At 44.6% G+C, this 10,112-nt stretch overlaps 1 pseudogene; it reads left to right on the top strand.

Annotated features, from left to right (window-relative positions):
* The first annotated feature begins 407 nt into the window (after positions 1–407).
* Positions 408–525, top strand: LOC124597654 (annotated as a pseudogene).
* Positions 526–10,112: the final 9,587 nt, after the last annotated feature.

Raw genomic sequence — 10,112 nt, forward strand, 5'->3', positions numbered from 1 at the left:
TTCTTGCAACCACCGACGCCTGTAGTCATGTACAGTGGCTACATTCCTGCCAAGCATTTCCTCAATATCGCAGAAGGAACATGCAGCTTCTAGTGGCCCTGTTACACGACCTCGTTCAAACGGTATGTCCTTATCAGCTCGAAGACACTCTTGACTTACATCAACTCAACACGTCCAGTCTGAAAGGTAACTAACCCTCCTGACCGTTACAGCGCGTATTTAAATTGACGCAAAGCTGATTTCTACCCTAATGATGGCCCTACTAGCGACACTGTCATGCGACTGGCGTGAAATTTGAATAGATATTGTTTTTCAGGTGTAGAAACATGCTTGCAAACTTTCATTTAGTTCCACATCTCATTCTTTGTGTTGCGATTTCTTTTTCCGTCAGTGTACTTACAATACAAGCCAACGGCCTTGCCGCAGTGGTAACACCGGTTCCCATCAGATCACCGAAGTTCAGCGCTGTTGGTCTGGGCCAGCATTTTGATGGGTGACCGTCCGGTCTGCCGAGCGCTGTTGGCAAGCCGGGTGGACGTAGTCCTTGTGAGACAAACTGAGGAGCTACTTGAGTGAGAAGTAGCGGCTCTGGTCTCGTAAACTGCCTACGGCCGGAAGAGCGGTGTGCAGACCACATGCCCCTCCACATCCGCATCCAGTGACGCCTGTGGGCTGAGGATGACACGGCAGCTTGTCGGTACCGTTGGGCCTTCATGGCCTGTTGGGACGGAGTATTTTTTTAGTACTTACAATATGCACCGACATGTTACATGCTACGTTTCGGAGGCCTCTAGCCGCAGAGGGTTGGACCTTGCATCGGCGAAGCGGGAAAATCGACTGAGTAATACGCATGACATGTAATACCACAACCGGTATTGATAACTACTACTACTACTACGTGACTAGGCCCAGTGGACCACACGCTTCTACAAGTTTCCTCTTCCACTGTGTTCCGTCCATTGCTGCTATCCGCCATTCGTTCACATCTATTGACACTTGGTTTAAATCTTCATGGAGTCCATCTCTCCAACGCTTCTTCGGTCTCCCTGGCGGTCTCTTTCCTGTAGGTGTGAAATCCAGGAGCTTCCGAGGCCATCTGTGATCCTCCATCCGGGCCACATGGAGGATTTTGGCTTTGACAGTTCCTGCTATGTTGGACTGCTGGTGTAGTTCCTCAAGCTCTTGGTTGTATTTGATCCTCCATTCCCCTGTATCTGCATCCAGAAATGGACCGAAGATCTTCCGAAGCACTTTTCTCTCAAAAGCAAGGAGCTTATGGAAGTCCTGTTTCCGGACACTCCATGTCTCACAGCCATATAGAACAACAGGCTGGATCAGGGTTTTGTACAGTCGGATCTTGAACTGTCTGGAGAGATATCTGGACCGAAGCAGTTGTGCTAGGCTGTGGTAAGATCGGTTTCCTGCTTGTATTCTGGCATTGATCTGTGCTTCACATGACGAGTTCTCAGTGAAAAGTGCCCCCAGGTATTTGAATTCTTGCACACTCTTGTAGGACTGGTCCCCAAACCTGCAGTGATTGTAGATGATCAGCAGTCTGACAATGACCACGCGTCGTAACGAGGTACTCTGTCTTGGCTTCGTTTATGTGTAGCTCAAATTTGCTGGCAGCCTCCTTCATTGACAACAGAATAAAAAATTCTGAAGTATTACTTTTTAGCACACCCTCGTAGATTGTCAGCGTATTTACAGTAAATGTAATGATATGTACGCATTAGTGTCTGACGCTGCTTAAGACAGTAACACGTATTTTAATTTGAACATAGGGCCAGAGAAGAAAGTCGGACCCACAGAATGGTTGCCGCTGCCGGTATTCATGGCTGTTACGGATGAGGCCTACTCAGCCCTCTGCGCTGGATCAATGAGGACCGCTCGCCGACTGCTGTGACTGACAGCCGTAAGGCAGACAAATCTCTCCCCTAAAGCCACGCTGACACACCACAACTGTTTCGGCTTTCTGCAGGTGCTCCGTCAACAAGGCAATGTTGATTATTGCGAAGCACGTTACTACCACACATCTCTTTCCAACATACTGAGCGAGTTGGCGCGATATTTAAGACATCCGACTCACATTGTACAGGTAATGTGATGTTAGCATCCAGCTTTCGAGAAATATACATTTTTTTCAGGGTTCTTTATAGATGTGCTATAGTTCTACAATTCTCTGTACATAACTTGGTTGGTTCTGCAGAATTTCGCAATAAAATGATGATCACAATCCTGAACGGCTGAATTGCTGTTATATGAGTATACATTAGAATGCATATCATTTTAAACTCTCGCTGTGGCTTACAGGTCTTAAAATACACCTAAATGAATGAGCCATCATTAAAGTACGTTACGTTAATAGAGCAGTAACGCAATCTTTCCGAGAATTTGTGGAGTGTGATGGGTAACGTGGCCCGTGGGCTAACTGACCTTAAGGACGAAACAGTTCTAACAGCCTGTGTGTCATGATGGGTGGTCCTTCTGAACAAGACTGAGAACAGGGATGAATCTGAATGCGAGTGTAGGGCCTGCTAGAATGTAACTATATAACTGTTAGTTCCAAAGAGCTTTATGGCTATTTGATGAATGACAAACAACTATGGAAGAATATGTGCTCTACAAAAATGTATTCTTTTAAGAAATGTAATGTATTCTTTGACTACTGTTAACTAGAAGCAAATAAATGGAAACAAAGAATAATACACTGTAATTGTTTCTAAATATTAAAATGTACACATACATAATATCTACTTGCTGTCGACGTTTTCTTGACCCACGAGTCCAATAGTTCTGATCTGTACTTGTCGGTAGAAATCAGTAGCCTTTTTGTCATATGTAGCTACCGCCAACCAGTAGGACCTAACATCAAGGGCGTACCCAGGGGCATGGGAGGGGAGGATTGGCACTGGACACAGAACTGAACTAACGAAGTGGTTTCGGTCTTCCGATCCGACGCAGTTCGGAAGTGGAGTCTGAACTGAACTAAAGAACGGTTTCGATCTTCAGATCCGACGTAGTGAAATGAACTAAGTGAATTAAGGGAACAGTTTCAGCCGTCCAGTCCGACGCAATCCGCACAGTTCAGAACAGGAGCTGAACTGAACTAATGGAAGGATTTCAGTCTTCTGATATGATGCATTTCGAAACTGGAGCTGAATTGAACTAACTGAACTAATGGAACGGTTTTGGTCTTCATATCCGACGCAGTTCGCACAGTTTGAAACTGGGAGCGAACTAACGGAATTTGTTTCGGTCTTCCGATTTGACGCAGCTTGCACAGTTTGGAACTGGAGTCTGAACTGAACTAAGTGAAATAACGCAACGGTTGCGGCCCTTTGATCTGATGCAGTTGGGACCTGGAGCTTCAACTGAACTAAGTGAACTTTGGAATTTGTTTTTGTCTTCCGATGAGACGCAATTCACGTAGTTCACTGTTAAGAGTTCAGAACCATAGACGCTTAGGTCATAGGAGACCCCGTACTCAGTATCAGCGGAGGGGAGAATCGTGCATGCGCATTTTAACTTCCAGTGGACAGAGTAAGCGAGGAATAGTTCACTAAAAGAAAGATCGCTCTGAACAGTTCCTTTCCCAGTATTGGAACTAGTTCGGTCATGAACTGCACGTCCCTAGTTAATAGATAGCAGTTACACAAGAGGGATGACTGCACAAGGGCAAAGACTGAATTAGAAAAACACAGTTCAAACGTTGCTATTGTTGCACTTACTGATTACATCTTAACACTGTTCGTCCCGACCACAGTATTTTATTGCCTTTATTGCACCTTACACTTTTCGCCATTTTCAAACGGTCTACAATAAAATGGGTATCCAAGGGAAATATGTGGTAAGATCCAAAATAGTACGTACACCATGACAAGCAAATGAAACTTAACACTTACTCAAAAATATAAAACAATGTTTTAAGGATAACAAACAGCAGAATGTATCTGTCTAACATATCTAGATACACAGTATCTCCTCATCCTTGTCCGCAGCTCGTGGTCGTGCGGTAGCGTTCTCGCTTCCCACGCCCGGGTTCCCGGGTTCGATTCCCGGCGGGGTCAGGGATTTTCTCTGCCTCGTGATGACTGGGTGTTGTGTGATGTCCGTAGGTTAGTTAGGTTTAAGTAGTTCTAAGTTCTAGGGGACTGATGACCATAGATGTTAATTCCCATAGTGCTCAGAGCCATTATCATGACGTGTAACTGCCAGCTGATTAGAATATACTCACAAAAACGTTGAGAACAGTAGTCTGTCAGATGGCACGTTACAAAAAGCGGTTTTGGTAAACAGACGGAAACAAAAATCGCAACACCAAGAAGGAGCTGTGCGACGTAAACGAAACTTGGTAGGCGTGTTTCTACATCTGAAAGATGTTGTCTATTAAAATTTCGTGCCAGTCGCTTAAGAGCACGCTAGCAGTGCCACAATTACGATGCAAGTCATGTTTACTTTAGATGCTATAACGGTGGTGAGAGTTGGTTACCTATGTGATTGGACGTGGTGAGATGATGTTAGTCAAGAACGCCTTTAATGCGACAAAGACGCCATTATCAGCACATCACCGAGTTTGAACGAGGTCATGTAGTAGGGGCACGAGAAGCTGGACGTTCCTTCTGAGATATTTCAGAAAGATATGGCAGAAATGTAGCCAGTGTATATGACTGCTGGCAGCGGTGATCACGAGAATGTACGGCCGCAAGAAGACCGGGCTCCGGACGGCCACGTAGCACTACCGAGAGGGAAGGTCATCGCGTTCGGCGCATGACTCTGGGGCATCGTACTGCATCTGCGGCATCAATTTGAGCAGCAGTCGGTCACACAGTGACACAACGAACTGTTACATATTGGGTACTTCAAGGACAGCTCAGACCCAGAAGTCCTGTAGAATGCATTCCACTGACCACAAACCACCGCCGCTGGCGACTTCCGTGAAATCAAGCGAGAGATTACTGGAGGGACACGGTGGAGGTTTGCAGTGTTTTCTGATGAAAGATAGTTCTGTCTCGGTGCTAGTGATGGCCTTTTGTTGGTTGAGGGCCTGCAATCAACCTGTCTACGTACTAGACACACTGGACCTGACCTGCAGTTATGGTCTGGGGTGCGATTTCATATGAAAGCAGGAACGCTGTCGTGGTTATTCCACGCACCCTGGCTGCAAATTTGTACGTCGGTCAGGTGATTCGATCTGTTGTGCTGCCATTATTAACAGCATTCCAAGATGAGTTTTCCAACAGGGTAAAGCTCGCCCACTACTGCTGTTGTAATCCAACATTGTCTACAAAGTGTCGGCAGGCTGTCTTGGCCTGCTCGATCATGATATCTGTCTGCAGTCGAGCACATATAGGCCATCACCGGATGACAGCTCGAACGTCGTACACTAAGAGCATTCGCCGTCCCTGTATTGACCGACCGAGTGCAGCAGGTATGGAACTCCACAAACTGTCGTCTTCCGTTTCAGTGCTAGTATGTTCACTGAGCCAATGAATAGAGGATTTCGAACCACTTACTGATTTTACGTAAAGCCGAAACCTCTTAGGGTTTTTTCTCAGATTACTGTCAAAGTCACTGACCGTATCTCACATTGCTCTTCTTACACTAATTTTCGCTTCGTTCAGATTTTGTTTGTCAGCAATGTTTGGACTTCTCTTGAATATCAGATGAAGCTCTGTCCATTTACTTAGCAGTTTTCTAACACGGGTATTAAACCACAGTGGGTCTTTCCTATTTCTTATGACCTTGCTCGTAAAACACCTATCTAAGATATAGTGGACGATGCTTTCGGCCGGCCGCGGTGGTCTCGCGGTTCTAGGCGCGCAATCCGGAACCGTGCGACTGCTCCAGTCGCAGGTTCGAATCCTGCCTCGGGCATGGATGTGTGTGATGTCCTTAGGTTAGTTAGGTTTAAGTAGTTCTAAGTTCTAGGGGACTAATGACCACAGCAGTTGAGTCCCATAGTGCTCAGAGCCATTTGAACCATTTTTTTTATGCTTTCTAATTTTTCCCATTTGTACTCCACATCCTCGTCCTTGTCACTGAATATGTGATGTTGATTACTGAGATACACTGCAATTTATATGGTTCAAATGGCTCTGAGCACTATGGGACTTAACAGCTATGGTCATCAGTCCCCTAGAACTTAGAACTACTTAAACCTAACTAACCTAAGGACATCACACAACACCCAGTCATCACAAGGCAGGGAAAATCCTTGACCCCGCCGGGAATCGAACCAGGGAACCCGGGAGTGGGAAGCGAGAACGCTACCGCACGACCACGAGCACAATTTATATCGTGTCGCTCTTGCTAAGAAGGAATATTTTCCTATCTTTCTTAATACTCCTTGTACAACCCGTGATCGTAGTTGCTATTTCGGGCTTACGGTTGCTGTTACTTTCTTCTACGTGAACTGATGTGGTAAGTTCAGGTCTGTTTGTTGCTGGGAAGTCAAGGACATTTTTTAAATTTCAGTTTATTAGCTTTTGGTTCCTGCCCATGCATCGATCTCAGGAGGGAAAAGGCGATACGACAGTGTGTAAAAGAGGGGACCCGGCCAGGAATCGAACCCGGGCCCCTTGGGTTAGCAGTCTGCCACGCTGATCCCGCCGCTACCGAGGCAGAGATTCTAAGACGTTACCTTCGCGAGTTGGTCCTCCAATTGTCTGCTAGAAGCAATTTTCGGACAAGACATTAATAATAATGCCATACGAGCACCTGTCTTTGCCACCAGGTTCAATAACACGACTCTCCCTACCTATATCTGGCAAGTTAAAGTCACCCCCTATAACAACGGCATTATCAAGAAAATCATTAACGATACCGTGAATCCTACTGTTGGGTTAGATGTCGTCTTATGTCAGTAGTTGCCCTCCAGGCAAGTAGCACTAGTTCCAACATTGCGCATTCACGAAATTTGAGCTCAGTTACGAAGGGAATTAATCGTAAAGTTAACTTCAGAAACTTCAGCACTAACCGGAATAATAGTTCATAGTGAAGTCAGTGGCGGCTCGTAACCACAAATTCGCAACTATCTCACAAATAGCTAGTTGTGGGCTCATATTTACTGGATCTTTTTGCGTCTGTTATGGCTTTTAATATTGATCCACCGTGCATACAGAGTAATAAAATATTTGCCATAATGTCTACAGATAAATAAATGATAAATCCCACGTGCCTCCCAGCTCGGTGTATTTTTTTTTTTTTTCATCCGACGCCATTTCATTTACGGGCGTGTCAGTTTCAATTGGTGCTGTCACCACTGATCGAACACGAGCGTGAAAAGTACGAGCGATACCGTTCAACTAGAGAGGTGGATTATTATATTTATGATATGACTAAAATGCTTCTGATTGGATGTTATTAACCTCGGGGCATGTTGACGGATAAATTGTAACTGCTCTTCACAGCGAATACCGAATGCTGCGCCATGCACAGTGGTCAGGAACAAACTGTTTAACAGCACAGAATCACGCGCCCTATTCGGCTGTGGTGCCTACTTCCTCACATGTCCCACAGCATAGCCGACAATGACATTCAAAACTGTGGTAACAACACTAGATTCTACGCCACAGTGTTCAACTAGTCTACTAATGTGTTCTTGGTCCATGGGTCATGGCCCATCGAACATAGGCCGGTGTGAGGTGGAGCGCACACTATTAAGTAGTGGTTTTGACTTTGTACATATATACTGTTTGTGTTTTCCTTTTCTTTTTCGTTTATAAATGTATAGCTATGGTGTTCTTTTAATCATTGATAAAGGTCTTCTTAGGCACTTGTGGGTTTTATTGCTGTTCTGAAGAAGGTGTAGTTATCTACGCCGAAACCTGGGTTAACACTAGGTGCTTTTTTCGCAATCGAGGCGGGTTTTTAGTTTTTTAATATAAATCAAGGAACTTGATGAGAATGCGAGCGAAGCCGATTCCACAACAGACATCAGAAACGGGCACAGTACACGCTGGTCAACGAAAGCATTATGACCGTTGCACATTGCGAGAGTGGATGCCACCCGGTAACGCTGAGTACACGTGACGCGGTAAGCAAACCATGTAAACGGAGCAGAGACGAATGGGGAATCATTTTACCATTCGTAGGGGCCACAAATGGGGAAATACGCTCACATATATGACCCTGACAAAGGGCACATTGTTGAGAGACGGTAGCTGGGAATGCGTACCTCGTAACTGGCGAAGCTGGTTGCCTGTTGGCGTGCTACTGTCGTGAGCATCTATGGAAAGTGATTGAAGAAAGGTGAACCCACGAGTAGACTAATCATTTTAACGATGATTCGAGACCGCAGACGGGAAAATACACTCACATGAGCTACTTGGACAAAGCGTAGACTGTTATGGCCAGAATCTTGATATAGTAGTTTGAGGAGCACGGTAACGAACTCAGATTGATGTCTTGGTACCAAATTCACCCGGCTGAACACGTCTAGCCCTATCAAGAGACACCGCTGCGTCCGATAACCTACGGTCCGTAATTTAAGAGAACTGCGTGACCCGGTGTCACATATCTTCGGAAACCTAACAAGCAAACGTCGAATCCATGCCACACAAAACGGCTGCTGCATTGCATTCCACCTGTGGAATTATACTCTATTAAGCTGGTGGTCAGAATATTTTGGCTCACCAGTAGGCTATATTTGCTAAGTTCTGCAATAAACTGTCTTCATTGAGATAGGCCAATACTTTTGCACACTGGGCCTGCAGCCCTTCTTGTAGACTAGGATGACCTGTACCTTTTACCGTCAAATAAACGATACATTTTTAAGCTTATAAAACTACCGGTTATTACCGCATGAATAAACTGCCAATACTGTTACTCTTTCGAAAGGAATCGATCGTGATCGAGCGCTAATGTGAAGGAATCGGACTATGATTCGTTACTTAAAATATTATGTTTTGTTAGGGAGCAGTAGCTATACTATCGCGGATCGAACAGATTCTGTTCAAGTTTCAAAGAAACACTGTAATCATGTCAAAGATCGTCTACAGCCTACTTAGGCAAACAAATTCCCAGCAAACATACTGTTAATCAGGAAACTACCGGCTGTATGTGGTTTTACTTGAGCCTCAAATCGGTTTTGTTAATTGGAGGGTGGCCGAGCGGTTCTAGGCTCTACAGTTTGGAACCGGGCGACCGCTACGATCGCAGGTTCGAATCCTGCCTCGGGCATGGATGTGTGTGATGTCCTTAGGTTACTTAGGTTAAAGTAGTTCTAAGTTCTAGGGGACTGATGACCTCAGAAGTTAAGTCCCATAGTGCTCAGAGCCATTTGTTAATTGGACAAGAAACAACACCACAATCTAGCAAGTATCTCTCATGTAGTTAGTATGAACAACACAGGCAAAAGCTTAAAATTTCTTGGAGAGGGGAGACGCCATTTTTGGGTCATAAATTACCATCCTTATTATCACAATTCTCGAACACCTGGGTAAGCGTTAATAAAGGCGCACTACTCGGCAGCCATATTGGATACAAATTGTAGTAATTGAATCGAGAACCGGAAAAAGGGGGTTACGTCAGTCGGAACTACTTTTGTGATAAAGAGATAAAACCTTAGATGTTAATATTTATTAACAGTTTCAAGCTGGAATGCTTTTTAATGGATACAGGACTGTGGAATGACTGCGTATTGTTTTCAAGCAAAGACTGTCATATGTCGTTCAATTTATTTGATAGACTTAGCATCTTCTTCTTTGAATGAGACAAATGATAATGTAATGCGTTACTTGTAACCGAAACAACACTTTTGGAACTTTTTAAACATAATTTTATATGGTGCATACTTACAATGAACACTGCAATATTTTACCTACTCCCCTCTGAGATAGTTGGCCACTCCAAAATAAAAAACAGACGCTTCATGTGAAATACGCTTCCTTACTTTACTAATATCTTCAAGCTTCTTTGCATTAATCGATACTATTACTGTTCCTGGTGACGGCAACAGTAGAAAGCCAACATGCGGTATTGCGCTACAAGTTTGTCATCTGATGAAGGAGTTAGTTCTGTGCTCGCTAAATGACTTTTAACCTGTTTCAAACGACATCGAAATCACACAGGACGAAGCACGGCATATGCCTCCTTTTTCTACAGAAAGA

This window comes from Schistocerca americana, chromosome 2 (genome assembly GCF_021461395.2).
Source record: "Schistocerca americana isolate TAMUIC-IGC-003095 chromosome 2, iqSchAmer2.1, whole genome shotgun sequence".
NCBI lineage: Eukaryota > Metazoa > Arthropoda > Insecta > Orthoptera > Acrididae > Schistocerca > Schistocerca americana.